This window comes from Coffea eugenioides, unplaced genomic scaffold, assembly GCF_003713205.1.
Source record: "Coffea eugenioides isolate CCC68of unplaced genomic scaffold, Ceug_1.0 ScVebR1_2273;HRSCAF=3270, whole genome shotgun sequence".
Lineage (NCBI taxonomy): Eukaryota > Viridiplantae > Streptophyta > Magnoliopsida > Gentianales > Rubiaceae > Coffea > Coffea eugenioides.
The window spans coordinates 1-19,219 of record NW_020862745.1 but is presented as its reverse complement, the minus strand read 5'-3'; the positions used below and the strand labels follow the sequence as shown (position 1 = coordinate 19,219).

The 19,219-nt window shown below is 40.0% G+C and overlaps 1 pseudogene; it reads left to right on the top strand.

The window, feature by feature from the left end:
* Positions 1 to 10,317, top strand: part of LOC113756393 — a 33,365-nt pseudogene extending 23,048 nt beyond the window's left edge.
* The last annotated feature ends 8,902 nt before the right edge of the window (positions 10,318 to 19,219 follow it).

Sequence of the window (19,219 nt, the reverse complement as noted above, 5' to 3'; positions counted from 1 at the left end):
CCTCCTCTAGTCCAGGAGAGGAAGGAGGACGAGTTTATCCGGCTCCGGCAAGGGGCTCAGACTGTGGCGGAATATGAGAGTCAATTCACCCGCCTATCCAAATTTGCGCCCGAACTCATCATGACCGAGCAACGGCGAATAAGGCGTTTTATCCAGGGCTTGAACGTGGAAATTCAAAAAGATCTGGCGGTAGCCCAACTTAATGCCTTTAGTGATGCGGTGGAAAAAGCCCAGCGCGTTGAAACTGCAGGGTTACAAGTTAGAAACTTCCAAGCAAGAAAAAGGGGTTTTCCGGGGAGCAGCTCAGAACAAGCAGATAATAGTACAATCTCTAAAGTTCGCAAGGGAAACGGGGAAGTACGGCAACCAGGGGTGTCGCGTGATGTCCCTCAGGGAGGACTGGTCTCTGCTACTCGTGGTCCCTGTGGATATTGCGGAGGGCCAAGTCATACGGAAACAAATTGCTGGAAGAAAGAAGGAAAATGCTTGCGCTGTGGAAGCGCTGAACATCGGATTGCTAACTGTCCAGCTCGCCTGCGCGAGCGGAGAGGGATTCTGCCACCGACCAAGCCCAATTCTCAGCAACCCGCCAAGAACAACCCTGGACAGACGAAAGGAGAAGGGACGGGATCGAAGGCACCAGCTCGAGTATATTCTCTAGAGCAGCATCAGGTCCCTGACTCGTCTGAGGATGGAGAAGGTATGGTCCGTTGGGTACTCTAGATTTGATAGATTCCGTTAATAAGAAATTTCGAGGACGAAATTCTTTTAAGGGGGGGAGAGTGTGAGAACCCGTAAAACCCTAATTATTTTCTTAGGGTTTAGTTCCCTTTAATTGCATGTTTTCTGCATTTTCTGGTTTAGAAATATTTTCTTAGTGGATTTTATGAGCAATTATAGTTTTAAGATGATTTTTCTAGCATTGGAGAATTTTTAGAAAATTAAGAGTAAATAGTGGACGTGGGACCCACTAGTGCGAAAAGTTCGGAAAAATTCGGCCAATAAGGTTAAGTTTCGGATACTGTTTAAAATTTATCGGGTGTTAAGTGATAAGTAGAATGTGTGAAGTGATTGATGTGAGAGAGGAAAGAAAGATAAGAATGCATTTATGGAGGTGACAAGTGTCACCTCCTCATTGGAAGTTTTTTTAAGAATTACTATTCCCAATTTTGACTTTTTTGACCAAAGGATTATATATCAAAAAAATGCACAAAAAATCACCATTTTTCTTCTCTTGTTGGCCGGCCACCTTGAGCAAGGAAGGAAGAAACTTTCTTCACCATTCAAGCTTCTACTTGTTGCAAATCAACCAAAAACATTGGTTACATCCAATTCCATTCCATACAATCTTACCTTCTAGTGCTAGTAAGTTGTTTATTGAAGCTTGGTTGAAGGTTTAAGGTGTTCAACAACCTCTTCTCTCTTGTTTCTTGGTAAGTTAAGCTTGAACACCCTCTTACACCCTATGAAGCTTAAATTATGCTTATTAGTGCTTGAAGTGCTGAAATTTCTGGTTTTATCTTGGTTTGAAGTGATTTGGTGAAGTTTTTCATTTTATTGATGATTTTTCTGGTTTAATATGATCTTGATGTTGGGTGCTTGTATGATGGATTGTAATGGTTGGAAATGACTCTAGTGAGTGTGAATTGTGGTTAAATGCAATCAATTTTGGATTTGGTGTGAAAATTGAAAAGTTAGGGTTCTTAAATCCCCTATTCTGTCCGAAATTTTAGGTCATAGCTAGAGGCCGAATTGGACTTTGCTCAAAACATGAAAGTTGTAGGTATTGGTGAGTAAGAAGTGCCTGCAAAATTTCAGGGAATTTGGAGTAGTATAGAGAGAGTTATGCCGTTTTTACTGTTGCTGTTTTTGGTGAACAGAATGTGCGGAACTGCGATAGTAATTGCCTATTTTGACTGGATTTGGTTTGGATTTTGAAGTTGGTGTCTTCTGATGAAATGTTACTGGATGTCTTAGCTATCATATTCCTTTGGAATTTCGGCATTTGGACTTGTATAGACTGAGTTATAGTAATTACAGTTTTCTGTGTTTTGCAAACCTGTTTTGGTAATTCTGGTATAGTATTTGGCACTTTCGACCTAGTTAAGCTAGGAACTGGATTGAGTGCCCTTCTACATTGTTGTAGCCCTGTTTCATAGCTTCGAATCGGTGGGTCTTACACCCCCAACCGATAACCGTAGTGAAATTGACGCCATTACCGCATTATAAGATCAAACACGGTTTTTCTATTAAGGCTTAAGTTAAGGTCATATATTAATTGCTGGTTTGCTACCATGTTTATTTATGCATATGAGACCCTATTGGGGTTGTGTTCAGCATTGTTTTATGACTCGTCGTCGAGTCTCTCTTAGGGCTTGCTTTCATTTTGGTTGTTTCCTAGCTAACTTTTGTACTTGTACCACTTTGAGCCCTGTACGGCTTTTGGGAAATGAGATGACCTTTGGTGTGAAATGTTGGGGCTAATTTGAGGAAATAATGAAGCCTTAATGGCTGGAAAAGTAAGAATTTTAGGGACGGTGCTGCCCGATTTTCTAGGCCGTTTGGTTCCTTTAAGTAGATTTGCCTTTTGGTGGAAATGAAAGGCTTTTGGGTTGTTTGCGCCTAAGTCTTCATGTTACCTAAGTCTTCATGTTACCTTTTTGTTTCCAAGAAAATCATGTTTTCCACCCTTGCATTAGTAATTATTTTGGCGAGGCATACGACTAGTAGTCGAGCCTCATGTGCATTGTGTTTACTCGATTCTGGAAGTAAAACCTTCAATTGATTTATTTTGATTATTTTAGGGTTTCTTGGCGATTAAGGCCAATCTGAAGTGAAAACTTTTGAAGTTAAGCCGGTGAGTGTACCACTCCCCTCCATTGCTATTTAACTTGATTTCTGCTCTGCAATCTGTTTATTTGTTCGAGACGAGGGTGTACTTTATCACACTCGTTCTCTAGTCTGCTCATATGCCAATTTACTATGCAAAAATTTGAATCTGTTATCTGTGTCTGCATCTGTTCGGATTTCTGTTCGGATTTCTATGACCTATGAGCTCAATCCTGTGGCTAAGTTATTCGAGTCGGGCCGGCAAGGGCCTGGACGATTAGATAACGAACCACGGTAGTCTGTTCGGGGATTTTGGGTATTGAGACCCTTGATTCCGGGTATACTCGAGTATTACCATTTTTGTTCGTTTGAGGTGAGCGGGCCCGGTAAAGGGGTGTTTGGTGGACGGAATTCGGTGATAAGAGGGGTCTACGGACGCATTGGTTCTATATACGTTGACGGAGAGTCAACCGGTTAGGATCAAGTATTGCGCTGGAAATTTGGCTCCTGAGAGCCACCCGTATCCTTCTGATTTGAATCATTGGTTCCTTTGCTTTACATCTGACATGTGTATCTGATTTGTTAAATGTGAAATGCCATGATTTTAATGCTATCTGTTTGGTACCTCATTGAGCGCAAGCTCACCCCGTTCTGTTCCTTTTGTTTTCCTTACAGGAAAAATAAATACTTTTGGACTGGATTTGATAATCGGTTGCCGACTTGAGCTAGTTGAACATATGTTTTGTATAGCTCATGTATTAAAACCCTAAGTGTACTTTTGGGGCGTTTCTCTTTTGATTTGGCAAACCGTGTATATGTATTATCTTTTGAAAGCTTTTGTATGTCATTTTGATTTGTAAACGCTAAAGATCAGATGAAAATGTTTGTTAGCTATTTCGGTTGGGTTCTGACGGGTCGGTTACTATTCATGGCCGGCTCCGGATTTCATCTCATTTTATTTTGGGTTATTTTACCATTTTGACCTGTTTACGCTCGTTTGTAAGTTCTGGATCGCAATAGATAGCTCTAATCTGATCCGTAGTCCTGGCGAGAGCTGGGCAGGCAGTCCGCTAACCCCTTTGGTTCGCCTTAGGGGAAAGTGGGGCTGTTACAAATACACAAGTACATATCAAGTCAGGCAAACATTCATATGCTCAAATACACCAACTAACGTCATGTAATAAGAATATATAGGCGAATCAAACGAGGAGGTGATGTGTCGTCCCAGTCTTAGCTAAGGTAACCCCGTCCGGTCCCTCACGTCACTTACTATTCACACCAGATATCCCTTAACCTCTTGTACTCATTCCAGTCGAACAAAGCCTGTTCATGTTCCCACAATACAAGTCTCAAATACTTAGCACTACCTCAACTCTGGAGTACTCGGGTACGAGAATCCGAAATAAGATAATTCACCTCTCGAGCTGGCCAGTCCCAAGAGTAAACCATCTACAATCGGAATTCCTCCCAGACGTACCTATCTATGGTCCTCAGATTCCACAGGAAAATTACCTATTCACCACTCAATCCAGGCTCACTCCGCGCAGGGACCACGCGAAGCAGGCTCTGATACCAACTGTAACAGTTCTCAGGGTCACATTACAGGGTACCTATCAGCTTGCCACCCGCACGCGGGCATCCCCTACGGAGAGTTTCGCTTCAAGACTCTTCACGAACCCCTCATTCATTCATCCGTTCATTCATTTCATTCACCCCGTCCCTGGCTTTTGGCCAGGCTCCACCAACCTACAAGGTAATACTCGAGTATACCGAAACGTTCACCCAAGTCCCTAATCGCCCGACCGAGTCCGCTTCTAGCTCGAGACGACCGGTAACAAGGGGCAATGGCCAGTTCAGCCCAAAAGGCTTACATTCATGCACAATTAACATTTCAATCGCTCAGTCATTAAAATTTCACAATCATTTAGGCTAAGTGCGATAAAGTACACACTCGCCTCGAAAACTCGTTTAGCAATCATTGAAAGCATTTAACATGTTATCAATCATTCAAACAAGCCATATAATCATGAAACGTAACAAGCAAGGAACACTCACCTAATTATGCAAAATAACGTGCAAAATATTCTTCCAGATATTACCCTCGGTCACCGAGAAAACCTAAGATTTAACGAGAAAGAATATTACAAGGCATATAGCAAAACAAGTAAGTGAAATCAAGGAATTCGGCTAATTACGAGTAAAGCGAGTAAAACGAATAAAGGTGACTTTAAAGTGAAAGGAGTCCATTAGGGCCAGTGGATGAAATAACTAGGGTTGATACATTAAGTACATTAAGTACAAAACTAACTCCAAAAGGTTATTAAGTTTCCGACGAAAAATACCTAACTTAAAACAATTGATAATCCAACTTGATAGACTAAGAAATATCGTTTTCGAATGGTAAAATGGTCACATTAGTTGTCTTGCGGAAATATACAAATTTAACTAGAACTTAGCCCTCGAATCCTTATTTGAAAGACCCAAATGAAATTCTCAAGGAAATACACCCAATGTGATACAAAATACATTTCAACACCACTTTAACTCATTCAATTTCCAAGAAAATAAATGGACGGCATAACAACAAACCAGAACATGTAACTATAGCAAACCAGAAAATTAGGAAATGTAACTATATGAGCCCTAACAACAAAAACAGTTTTGGCCCCCTTATACGGTAATGGCACAAAATGCGCTACGCTTATCGGATGAGGGTGTAAGACCCACCATATCGAAGCTAAAAGACAGGGCTACAACAATGTATAAGGCCACTCAGTCCAAATCCTAGTACAACTAGGTCAAACATGCAGAATACCAAACCAGAACCGTAATTGCAGGTTCCCAAATCACACAATGCTGTAATTCGTCTAACTCAGTCTATACAGGTCCAAATGCATTGATTCCAAAGGCATACGGTAGCTAAGACATCAAGCTACATTTCATCAGAAGATACCAACATCAAAATCCAAAACAATTCCAGTCAAAACAGACGATTACAATCGCAGTTCGCACATTCTGATCACCCAGAACAGCAACAGTAAAATCGACATATCTCACTCTACACTAATCCAAATGACCTGAAATTTTTCAGGCACTTCAAAATCATCAATACCTACAACTTTCATGTTTTGAGCAAAGTCCAATTCGGCCTATAACCCTATGATCCAAAATCGGACAGAATTAGGGGTTATCAACCCTAACTTTTCTCATTTCAAACCAAACCCAAAATTGATTGCAATTATCAATAATTCACACCTACTAGAGTCATTATAAGCCATTGCCAATCATCAAAAATAGCCACAACATCCCATTCATATAAAACCAGAAAATTCCTCAATAAAATAAAAACTTCACCAAATCACTTCAAATCAAGAAATAAATCACACATTCCATCACTCAAGTCACCATTAGGCACAAAATAAGCATCATTAGCTATAAGAGGATGTTCAATCATCACTTACCTAGTAAACAAGAGAAGAGGAGTTGTAGACCACCTTAGCTCTTCCCAAAACTTCACCAAACTCACCACTAACACTAAATGGAAAGATTGTATGGAGTGGAAACTAGTTTGTGTGATTGATTTGGATGATTTGAGCTAGTGGAAAGCTTGAAGATTGAAGAAGTTTTCTTCCTTCTTGGCAAGAGAGAGGGCCGGCCACAAGGTGAAAGAAAATGGTGATTTTTTTGTGAAATTTTTAGATATTTAACCAATTTTGGTCAAAAGTCAAAAAAAATGAATAGTGTTCTTAAGTCAAAACCAATCACCAAGTGACACGTGGCACTCCATTAATGCATTCCTATCCTTTCTTTTCTCTCTCACATCAATCATATCTCATTCTCTACTTATCTCTTAACACCCGCTAAAGTTCAACCAGTATCCAAAACTTAACCTAATTGGCCGAATGTTTCCGAACTTTACGCACTAGTGGGGCCCACGTCCATTATATATCCTTAATTTTTCAAAAACTATCCAATGCTAGAAAAATCATCTAAAAACTATAATTACCCATAAAATCCACCAAGAAAATTTTCTAAGCCAGAAAATGCAGAAAACATGCAATTAAGGGGAAAGACCCTAGGAAACATATTAGGGGATTTACGGGTTCTCACATTAAATATCTTAAAATTACCACCAAAAATCACCATTTCTTGCTCCTTGGTGGCCGGCCCTCTCTATCAAAGAAGAAAGAAAAACTCTTCCAAGTTTAGCTACCATTTAGTGCCAATCATCCAACTCAAGTGCTTAAACTAGTTTCTACTCCATAAAATTCCTCCATTTGGTGTTAGTGAGTGTTTTGGTGAAGTTTCTTGGAGAAGCTAAGGTGTTCTACCACTTCCTCTCTCTTGTTTACTTGGTAAGTGGTGCTTGTACTTCCTCTTACACCTAATGATGTTTAATTTGTGCCTAATGGTGGCTATAGTGTTGAAAATTGTGGTTTATTTCTTGGTTTGGAATGAATTGGTGAAGTTTTCATTTTTTTGAGGAATTTTCTGGTTTAATGTGATCATGGTGTTGTGGTTATTTATGATGGTTGGTAATAAGGGGTTATGCCTCTAGTGGATGTATATGATAGGAAATTGCAATCAATTTTGAGTTTGGATTGAAATGTGAAAAGTTAGGGTTTCATAACCCCCTTTTCTGTCCGGTTTTGGATCATTTGGTTATAGGCCGAATTGGCCTTTTCTTAAAACATGAAAGTTGTAGGTATTGATGTGTTTGAGATGCCTGTAAAATTTCAGGTCATTTGGAGTAGTGTAGAATGAGATATGTCGTTTTTACTGTTGCTGTTCTGGGTGATCAGAATGTGCGAACTGCGATTGTAATCGTCTGTTTTGACTGGAATTTCTTTGGATTTGGATGTTGGTGTCTTCTTATGAAATGTATCTTAATGTCTTAGCTATCATATGCCTTTGGAATCAATGCATTTGGACCTGTGTAGACTGAGTTGGACGAATTACAGCATTGTGTGATTTAGGAACCTGCAATTACGGTTCTGGTTTGGTATTCTGCATTTTTGACCTAGTTGTGCTAGGATTTGGACTGAGTGGCCTTCTACATTGTTGTATCCCTGTCTTTTAGCTTCGAGATGGTGGGTCTTACACCCTCATCCGATAAGCGTAGAGCATTTTGTGCCATTACCGCAAAAGGAGGACGAAAACTGTTTTTTTTGTTAAGGTCACGTGAGTGCATTGCTGGAATTTCTGGTTATCTATGCTACTTGTTTATGCATATGAAACCCTATTGGGGTTGCGATTGGCATGGCTTTGTGACTCGTTATCGAGTCTTATGGTAATTGTTTACATGTTCTAGGGCGTAACGTTAGTGCACGACGTACTTTGGACGGCGGTGCATGAAACCTCACTTACTTAATTGGTGAGTATATTACTCACTTGGATGTTTATAATGTGGCTTTGCTATGTGTGATTGTGATGCCTTGAAGGCTTGTTTGGCTATTGGAAATGATTAGGGTGGGGGTGTACTTGACCGCCCTCATTCCTTTTATTCTTGTGACTGACTGTTTACCGTTTCACTGTATTACTGTACTGCTATATGAATTATTGGATTCCATTCATGGGATATTGTTTGGGTGTCGGTTGGACGAGTATCCAACGGCCCTACTGTACTACTGAGCTCGACCCCGTTGGTAATCGCTTGAATCGAGCCAGCGAGGGCTTGGTCGTGAAAAGTGACTAGCCACGGGGACTGAAATGGGAATCTTGTGGTAATGAGACCCTTGGTTCCGGTGTACTCGAGTATCACCTAAAGTTACTGCTTGGAGTGCGGGCCCGGTTGGGGTATGTTTGGTGGAAGGGATGGGAGTGAAGTGGGTTCTACGGTTGGTACTCATAAACGTTGACGGAGAGTCAATGAGATTGGATCAAGAATATAAGCGTGGAAATGGGCTCTTGAGAGCCGTCCGTATCCTTTTACTGATTTGTTTTATTCCTTAATTGTGTACTTGAAATGAAAGGTTATGCTTAAGTGATCTTTGTTGCTTATGTGGTAGTAACTCACTGGGCTTAAGCTCATTCCGTTCCATTTGTTTTCCTTACAGGAAATGGCCATTTTTGGAAAAAGTTATGTTAGTTGGTTTGTAGACACCAAATTTTTGGTGTTTTATTATTTATTCATTTGCTATTCGTTTTTATTTGTTCTATTTTTATTCGTCACATTTAGTTTTATTTACTTTTAGTTTTAGTTATTTTAGCCATTTTAGCTAGAATTTCTCAAAGGAAAAAGAAAAGTGTTCAAAAAAACATGTTTTAGTTGTTTAGGATTTAGTTTCATTATTTAAAGAAAAAAAAGGAAAAATGAAAAATGAAAAATGATGATGATTTGGAAATTGCATTTTTTCGTTGTTTCTAGTTTATTTTTCATCCAATATTAATTAAAGTGTTTTTTGTTATTTATTTCTGTTGTTTTAATGTTGTTTGCAAAAAAAAAAAAAAAAAAAAAAAGAAAATGCGGCATGCAAGCTGCGTTTTGGCAAAGCTTGCAAGGAAGGGCTTCGGGCAGCCCTTGGCTGTAAATACAGAAGAGGGCTGGGAGTGTTTAGGGTTGTGAGGTTTCCATATAAATAGAAAGAGAGCCAGCAGCCGCAGGGGGGAGGTTCTCGGATGAGGTGAAAAAGAAAACAGCGGAGAGAAAAGGAGAGCTTTGGTTGGCGGCGGTAGAAAGAAAAAGGCTGCGGAGGCTTATTGGAGTGAAGGACTGAAAAGAACTAGAAAGCTACTAGGGTTTCTGGGGAGCGAGGGAGAGTTTCTGGGACGGCAAAAAGAAAGGAAAAACTGAGAGGAGAGAACGGCTAAAAACTGGAGAGAGCAGGGAGTTTTTGGGGGGCTAGCAGCGATTCCCCAAGATGCGTTTGATGAACAGCAACGAAGGTCGGATATCTATACCTACGAGGCGCCGTGGCACATATACGCCATGAACTAGAGCGTCCGCAGGGACCAAGAATACCGGCTAACCATCGCCAGTCTCATGAAGCAGTATCCCAACCGCCTGGATATCGTCCAGCTCGATGACACCAACGGCGAGATCCGCTCCGACCCCAACCTCTGCTTCGAGCATCCCTATCTTCCTACCAAGATTATCTTCATCCCTGACAAGGAGTACCAGAAGCCCGACCTCCTCGCCACCTCCAGTGACTGGGTTTGGAGGGTCGCCGACGATGGAGCCCGTGTCGACATGAAGAGCTTCCTCAACAACAACCGCAACAGCGAGTTCTCCGACCTCCTAACCTCCTTCGACTGGAACGAGGCCGAGCCCAAGCGCATCAGCGCCTCCAGCGTCGACACCACCTGCACCATCTGGGACATCGACCGAGAGACCGTCGACACCCAGCTCATCGCCCACGACAAGGTAGACGTCCTGGACATCCACCTCCCCACGCTTCCAGTCGTGGAATCGCAGCGGCACCAGGCCAGTGTCAACACCATCGCCTTCTCGAATAAGTTTCAGATTCTGAGGGTATGGCTCGATCCCAGGTAATCGCTACCGTAGCTGCAATAACCGTTTTCTTATCCCTTGTTTGAATCGCACGCATGCTTTTTTTTCCAGAACTAAGTATGACATTTTTTTGAGTTGCTTGTTCGCTTGGATCATGGTTGCTTAATCTAAAGTTGTTAGTTGCTTAATCCTAGTCGAAGCTGTGTATTTGAACCAGAAAATCTGGGTTCGTTTGCAAGCAAAGTGCAGCAATTTCATTCTTGGTTGATTGAAGCTTAATAGAAAATAGCTGCAGAAAATGATATCTGAAAAATGCAGAAATGTTTTCGATGTTCGCGGCTGGTCTTTCTTTTGTTCGTTCATATGTTCCAGTAGCAGTTTTCCTTGCGTTTTTGTGAATCTTGGGGTTTGCTTAAGAGCATGTTTGAGGGGTTTTTGGTTTGGGCAGCATTACGCCAGATTTTAGTTGCTGTTTTTCTTTTACAAGGCATGCGTGTGATTAGCAACTTAGAAAATAACAGCCATCAACCCGGATTTTCCTGATTTGATCTAGCAATGATAGTGTATTATTTGGCTTGGTTGGTGATTTGGGGGATTGTCTTATGATCATTTGATTCAAAAGTTGTTATTGGTTGGTAATGTTTGGGTTGGTAATGAAGCAACAGGCTGCGGTTGAAGGTAAACCAGAAGATGAGAAACAAAGGCTTCGTGCATGCATGAAATAATTCTTTAAAATTGCCTCTTAACCCCCTCAAGTTTCACCTTATGCTACTATGACCCACAAAATTGAGAAAACTAATCAATTGGGTCCCTGTGATTTTTGCAGCAATGCATTATGACCCAACCAATTGAATAATGTCCTCAATTTGGTCCTTGGTAGCTTTAATTTTTGCAATTGCGTTGCTTGCTTTACTTCAATTAACTACCATGCTTTGTCATTTGCATTTAAGCCATAACTTTAGAGGCTTTACGATCAAGTGAGCTTTGTTTTTGCACATTTTCTTTAATTTTCCCAAATAAATTGGTACCTTGACCATTTCTTTTATTTTGGAGGGTAATTGAATAATTCCACTTCATTGGGGCGTCAATTCAAGGGAGGTACACTCTATCCCTCATTTGCACTACATTTAGCCTTACGTGCTCCTACGTGTTATGTGAATATGCATGCCTACTCCGCTTTCCTTACCTCCTTGCCTGCATTTGCTTGTTTTTACTTTTATTTAAGTTTTATGGGGTATGTGTACACCTCTTGGCTTGTAATAGATAGGGCTCGGAGAGCATCTGGTCCATTTCCCCTTCCCCTTTATGTTTTCATGGGGTATGTGTACACCTCTTGGCTTGTAATAGCTAGGGCTCGTAGAGCATCTGGTCCATTTCCCCTTCCCCTTGGTTGCTTGTTTTTGTTGCTACATGTTTAATTGCTTTAGTAGGCTCTTGCATCTAGTCGAGCATGCTAAGTGCTACGTGCTACGTGTTTACGAGTGTTTTGGCATGTCTACTTGCTTTCATAACCATGAATGAATGGAATGGATGAATGTACGTCACCACACTAGTCCAATGCTAGTTGTGGCTCATTAGGCCATCCCTTTTTGTTAGTGCATATTTGCATGTTCACTACATGTCATGCATTTTTCTTAGTTTTATCATTTGGCATGCTCCTCGAGCCCCTTTTCCCTCATTTTAGGATTTTTTGCATCTCATGCTAGTTAGGGTACATTTGCCTGAAGAGTCCCCTTAAATATGGGATATAGACGAGTGTGGCTTTTTCTAAGCCTTAGCACGCTTGTATTCCCTCTATCAAAGGGCAAATTGAGTCACGATTTAGGTCTCCCCGTACCCAATATGCATAAATTCCCTAAGCTCATGCATTCTCAATCCACTCTATCATTACACTTTCACTTTTGTCTCATTTGCACACATGCACCCTTTTATCACTTTCACTTGCACACGAACACTTTTTTATCTTCACTTGCACACGAACACTCTTATCTTTACTCGCACACGAGTACTTTCATCTTCATTTGCACACCGACACTTTCGCACTTTTCTTTAAATTGCATACATGCATTTTTTGCCCACTTGCACTTGGAGTATATATATTTGCATTCAAAGACATTTGCACACCTCCACTTGTATCGTATTTTATCAATCTTCCCACTTCACACAAACTCACACTTTCACATGGCATGCATTCCACTCATTTTTTACGTCATTTAGGTTTAGGTGTGACCTCTCCAAAAGGATCATTATTGGGCTTCACAACTAATGTGATTGGCACCACTCAACCTTTTGAAGAGAAATTTCCCCCCATACCCCTAGGTCTAGGGTTTTGCATTCATATAGACATATCCAACACGCGATACATACCTTGGGTAGAAAAATTAGGGAAAAATTGGTTTAAGTCACGCAACTAGCCTTGGCTAGGTCGAAGGGGTGCCTTGGATTTTTATCCTTGCCTTCCCCTTCGTCAAATGTGACCCCCGATCCCTCTTTTGGTTACGCAGACCCAAAAGTTCTCAAAAAGGGTTTATTTACTTTTTATTCAAAAACAAAAATCATTTTTGGGTGACTTGGTACACCCTAACTCTATACCAAGTGGCGACTCCATTTTTGATACAAAAAACCCTTTTGAACTTCACTTGGCCAAATCGTCGCATTATAAGTCCCATGGCCTTTTACTTTTCACATTGCACACCACACACCACACCACAACACACATCATTTCAAAAAGTGGGGCGCGACAGTTGGCGACTCCACTGGGGACTTCCTAAGTGGGTCCAAGCATTTGACTTAGCCATTCGTTTCCTGTTTCTACCCTTTTTATGCATAGCATTTGGATATTAGGCTTGCATTTTCCATTTTTAGGGCCTTTTTGCCTCGCGCGCGTATCCAACTATTCCCTCACTCACGTATGTGTGATTGGTTGATTGGATGTATGTTTACTTGTTATCTCGCGCTTGCATTGCATTTTGGGAGGTATGGGTCACCCTAGAGCCTCGCGTTGGTTCTTGACCCTTCCCCTCCAAACGAGCACTAACATACGAGCATACGCTTTACTTCTTTTATCCCTTTATTTTTCTTTTAGTGGCTTGTCACGCCACTCTACCCTATTAGGATTAGGTGACTCACTTGGACATGTGATCACGACACGATGTGTGTGTAGCATGTTCCAATGGGTCACTCAATCTTCCACTTAAAGCTATTGGTTGATAGCCTTTAGCTTTTGGTCGAAGATTGAGGTTTTGATAGATTCACTCAAACACGTAGCCGTGACACGATGTGTGCGTAGCGGTGTTTGGGGAATCGCTCGAGCCACCGACAAAGAATCTTGGGATTGATGACCCTTGATTTCTAAGTCTGAAGGCTCGGGGACCTGAGCTTATCGAGTCTAGATGCATTAGCGAACCCCAACCTCATGCATCCATAGTAGAATTGCCTAAGGTAGAGTCTGCCTTATCCTGTTAGGGACACTATTCACGAGGGGAGGGGTCCAACCCCTTTTTCCTTTTTATTGCTTTGTTTCTTTGATTGCTTTATCTTGTTGTTATAATGTGTTATGTGTACTATCAATTGCACTAACCATTTTTTTGTTTTCTTGGCCTGCATTCATGTGCCATAGCAATAAGGGGCCTCTTTGGCACTCTTTTAGTGACTCATCCACTAGATAGCTCACATGTCTAAATTTCAGTCTTTGCACTTACCTTTCAGTAAATACATTTCATGTTTAGACCTTTTCCCCCGTTGCATTATTTATATCCTTTAGGCCATATTTGTCACATATTTATATCGCTTTAATAAACTGGCATCACGCATAAACCCTAGAAAGGGAATGCCATTTAGGGGATCCCGTGTTAGGAATAAACCACCCCATGTCTCGGATATATAATCCAAAATGAGACTTGCACGTTTACCTTTCTTGTACCATCCGAAGGGGTAGTGCACAAGGTAAGGTAAAGATCCGATCATTTTCATGAAGCAATTTTTGGAATATGAGCATCTAATAATCACTTTTTGGCCATTTTCTCAAAATTGGTAAAATTCCCTTGCGTAAAAGGACATTAATTCGAAGAAAATTCACAAATGATTCCTCATTGTTGAGACGATAAATATAGAGGCCAAATTTTGATTTTAGAGGCTCATAGACCAAGGCATTTTAATGATTTCTTGAAACCACCCAGTGGGCGAATAATTCAATCGATTTTTGAACAAATCATCCATCTTATCCAATCCATTTTTTCCAATTCATTCAATTTTGGTCCAATCTAATCATTTTTGAATAAATTCATTTCATCCAATTCATTTGACCAATTTACCCTTTTTAGGGTCGCCTGGTCGATTTTTGAATAAATCATCAATTCATTTGACCAATTTACCCTTTTTAGGGTCATTCGGTCGATTTTGAATAAATCATCAAATCATTTGACCAATTTACCCTTTTTAGGGTCGCCTGGTCGATTTTTGAATAAATCGTCAATTCATTTGACCAATTTACCCTTTTAGGGTGATTTGGTCGATTTTTGCATAAATCATCAATCTCTCTTTCATTCATTTGGCCAATTTACCCATTTTTAGGGCAACCGAGCCGATTTTTGAATAGATCAAGTTTCGTTCAATCTATTTGATCGATTTACCCTTGTTAGGGTGATTTGATTAATTTTGGATAAATTAAATTTCTTTGAATTCATTTGACCTGTTTCCCTTTTAGGGTGATCCGGTCGATTTTCAATAAATTGTCAATTTCATTTGACCAATTAGGATTTCAATGTCGAATTCCAAGTTGGGAAATCTAGTCGATTTTGGAAAAAACCATCCATAGCATCCAGCCATTTGATCAGTTGGAGTTTTGACACGCGCTTCACTAAGAAAATTTGTTAACGAGTTCCAATCTCTTCGATAGGAAGTTTGTTAAGGTCAAACCCGTGCGTTTTTGCAAGTTCTTGTATCGATCAAAAGTGCTCAGTCCCTTCGGACGAAGTCCTCATTTTGACAAACGTCTCTTCTCATTCCAATGGGCCAAATTTTTCAAATTATTTTTCACTCCATAAGCTGATTGGATCCATCAGGTATAGTATGGTGTCTACTCTAGCGGATTGCATTTTCATGCTAGGCCTACCCTTGGCATAAAAGGGTTCCCCCATAGGACATGCATACCGATTTTATATTCTTGTTCACTAACTCGGGGTATTTTTCTTTTGTTTCCCCCCTCCCCTGCATTCATAAAAAATGTTGCAATAAGATGAAAATATTTCCCTATATTGGATAACAATTTTTGATCCGATAAAGTTTGGAAAGTATTATTTGATTCTTCCAACAATGGAAACCTGAAAGATCCATCTGAAAGCTCTAGGCTAAGAGCTTCTAAGAGAGTTCATAATTGTTTTCAAGGAAATTTCTGTATATTTGACTTGTTAATATATTTTTGTGTCAAAAGAGAAGGAGACAAAAAGGGATATATATGTGGAGCTCTTTAGAAGCTTTCTATTCTCATTTGTATCATAATTGAACTAGAAATTTTGTTTCAAACTTTTTCAGCAATAAAATTTTTGGACAATTATTGTTTTGTGTATATTCATGTACATTTCATTCTTTATTGAGCTCTTTAAGAGATTTCATGGTGAATTTTGAGAAATAAGACTAAATTGGGATTTTTTCAACCTCCGGCCTGAAAATTCACAATAAGAGTGCTTTCAGAAAGAAAAAGGGTGAGCGATCACTCAAAAGGCCCAATGAGATACCTTTTCTCCTTCATTTAACCTCCAAAATAAAATCAGTCACATTGATTGATAAATTGCAAATTGGGACATTCTTTGCTTGGAAAAATCCCCATTGGTTTAACCGGATTCAATTCACATCTAAGTGAAAGCAAAAATGTGCATTATTCTTGTTTGTTTTGAAAATTTGGAATGATACTTTGAGCATTTGTTTCACTACCTATACAGATTTTTATCACTTGCTCTCCCATTTGAGCCTATGAAAGAATAATTTCGTTTCAAATAAGAGCCCTAATGATCACTACCCTATGTTGGAAAATTTTCAAATATCAAATAGGGGAATGGATTTTCAATAACCGTTTCGTTACTTTGGTTGTCATGAGGTGTAAGAATGATGCTTTGGCCGTCGTTTCTACAACCTAAACACTGATCACCCCTTGCATCCCCATTTTGAGCTAAAATTGGTGGTTCTTTTCTAATGCACTCATGGTCGTACCCCACATTGGGGAGGGAGATTGGAGAATTTTCAAAAAAAAACAAAAAAAGAAAAAAGGAAAAAGGGAAAAAGCAAAAATGCTAGAATAAGGAGGGAACTGCAAATTGGGGAAATTTGATTCCACTTGGGTTCCAAGTTTGAAAAAAGAAAAGGAAGGGTTTTTGTCCATGTGAATCGCCTATGTTTCACAAATATGGATGAGCAAGGGTCTTCCTCAGTCAATTAATTCAAATACATGCCAAAAATTTCGCATTAATGAAAGTTTCCTTTCAGAGTCATTGTAAGGGCAGAATAAAAGTCAGGCCCTCTTCTTTTCCAATCAAACATTCTATCCTTAGTTATCCCTTTTGAGCCATCAGAATAAATTATTTCGTTTGGCAACCCCTGAGAATCGCAAACCCCACACTGGGGGCGAGTTTGAGTTGAAAAGAAAATTTCAAGAAGTGAAAAGTGAAAAGCAACAAGATCAAAAACAAAGGAAGAAAAGAGAACCTCAGTTCAAAAATAAACTGGGGCAAATTTTATGAAAGTTCAAAAGAATGGCAAAAGGCCGAAAAGTCAAAAGGAAAAAGGAAATGAAAGTGAAAAGCCTCAATTGAGCAAAAACCGAGGCAAATTCTGATTTTACCCTAAAATAGGGTTTGGCGCAACAATGCGATCTCAGATTCTTCAAACCACTTTTGAAATCCGTTTTCAGGCCTTAACTTTTCTAAGCACCCCACCTGACCCCATTACAAAGCCGAAAGTCCTGACTCCTGTTCTTTGCAATGGCCCTGTCAAGAAAATTTCTGATGCCGGAAAATTTTAGCTGTATTTCTGAATTGCTTGAGTATGAGGTTGACGCTACTCACCATGTGAAAACCCATCAGCTCGAGGGAAAGGGAAAAGAGGCAAAAAGCAAAGAAAGAAAAGTATATGCAAGAAAATGCAGAAAATTCGGCGCTGAAGTCTCTGGTGAGTGATAAGAAAAATGCAAACAAAGTCTGAGATCTTTTGATTTCAAAATAGGGGCAATTTTGGAAAAATGCGATCTATGGTGCAATATCCTTGAAAGTCTTAAACTATCGTTTTCAAGCCAAATTACAAGCTAATAAAGTCCATCGTTGACTTATTCTTTCATGACAATCCAAAATGAGGATCATGCTCATAAGAAATTCATCAAATCATTTGTGATCATAAGGGCATAACCCGTTTCCACATGTTTAGCTATCACTTCTGTCCATACGTTACAAGCCTAGAAAGCTTGTATGTTGACTAAGTTTTCTTGAAAATAAGGGTAACAAACTCTTTGCTTTCACTAAGATGTGACATTGAATGGATTACATACAACTGGGGCACAAAAATGAGACAGATTCTTATCTCCCATTTCCTTAGCCATTTCAAAAATAAAGTCACTTGATTGGTCCTGAAAAGATGAGTCAACCAGAAGTGGTGACCCGTTACCCTAAGCACCAATGCTAAAAGTAAGGAAGAAATCTTCTTCTTAAATTTGGTGTTATTTCGAGGAATTCATCATGAAATTTCTGCATGAGTTCAAACTTGACGATTAAAGTTTCTTCACAATATTGTATATGTGCACTCTTTTCTAAATTTTAGAAAGTGCGGTTTTTCTTTGTTCAAGTAAATGGGAAATCATCTAAACCAATTTTTGCAATCAAATGGGCCCAAACTGGGGCAAAATTTTTATTTGCAAAATTTCGCAAAATAAGCCCACACAGGGGCAAATATTTTTGTAGTCCAATTGAGGATTTCGTCCAAGAATCAAAATAATGCATTTTTTCAAATCAGTCACGCTCATTTGAGTGCATGTAAGCCCTGTGCAGGTATTCATAGTTGAAATCGACGAAAGAGCGTCTGGTGATATGGAAGGCCGATGCCGAAGAAAGAGAGGAGAAAGAAGGGAGAAGGGCCCTACACTGGGGCAAATTATTTTTGAAAAAGATTCTCTCGAAAAATCAGAAAAATTCAAAAAAATCAAAAATCAAGTTCAAAATTTTGTTTCTTGGAAAATCAAATTTAATTTCTTGTATTTTGACAAATCAAATTCAATTTCTTCACCAATTGGATGGCAGGATTGGGTCTTATCCCACTGACCATTCTAAAGATCGCGTTGGGCCTGGACTTCGTGCCGCCAACATTTCACAAGATCACGTTGGGCCTGGATTTTGTGCCGCCAACTTCACAAAAGTCATGTTGGGATTGGTTTTCATTCAACCACCGTTAGCATCGAGTCTATCTCACTAACGCGTGTGTTTTATTTTAATCTCGGCAGGACCGGGTATAATCGGCAAATTGGGACCGGGTTTATCCCGCCAATCTCGGCAGGACCGGGTATAATCCCGCTGACCGTTTTTATCAAATTGGGACCGGGTTTTATCCCGCCAATCTCGGCAGGACCGGGTATAATCCCGCTGACCGCTTTTTAGCAAATTGGGACCGGGTTTCACCCCGCCAATCTCGGCAGGACCGGGTTTTATCCCGCTGGCCGCCAATCTCGGCAGGACCGGGTTTTATCCCGCTGGTCGCTTATCTCGGCAGGACCGGGTTTTATCCCGCTGACCGTCCACACCCCGTCAGGCTCAGATGTTGTCTCATTGACCAATTTATCATACTGGGGCAAATTTTGAAAAGATTTCCTCAAAAGATCTGAAAAATCAAAAATCAAAAATCAAAAGATCAAAAAATCAAAAATCAAAAATCAAAAAATCTGAAAAATAAAAAAAAAATAAAAAA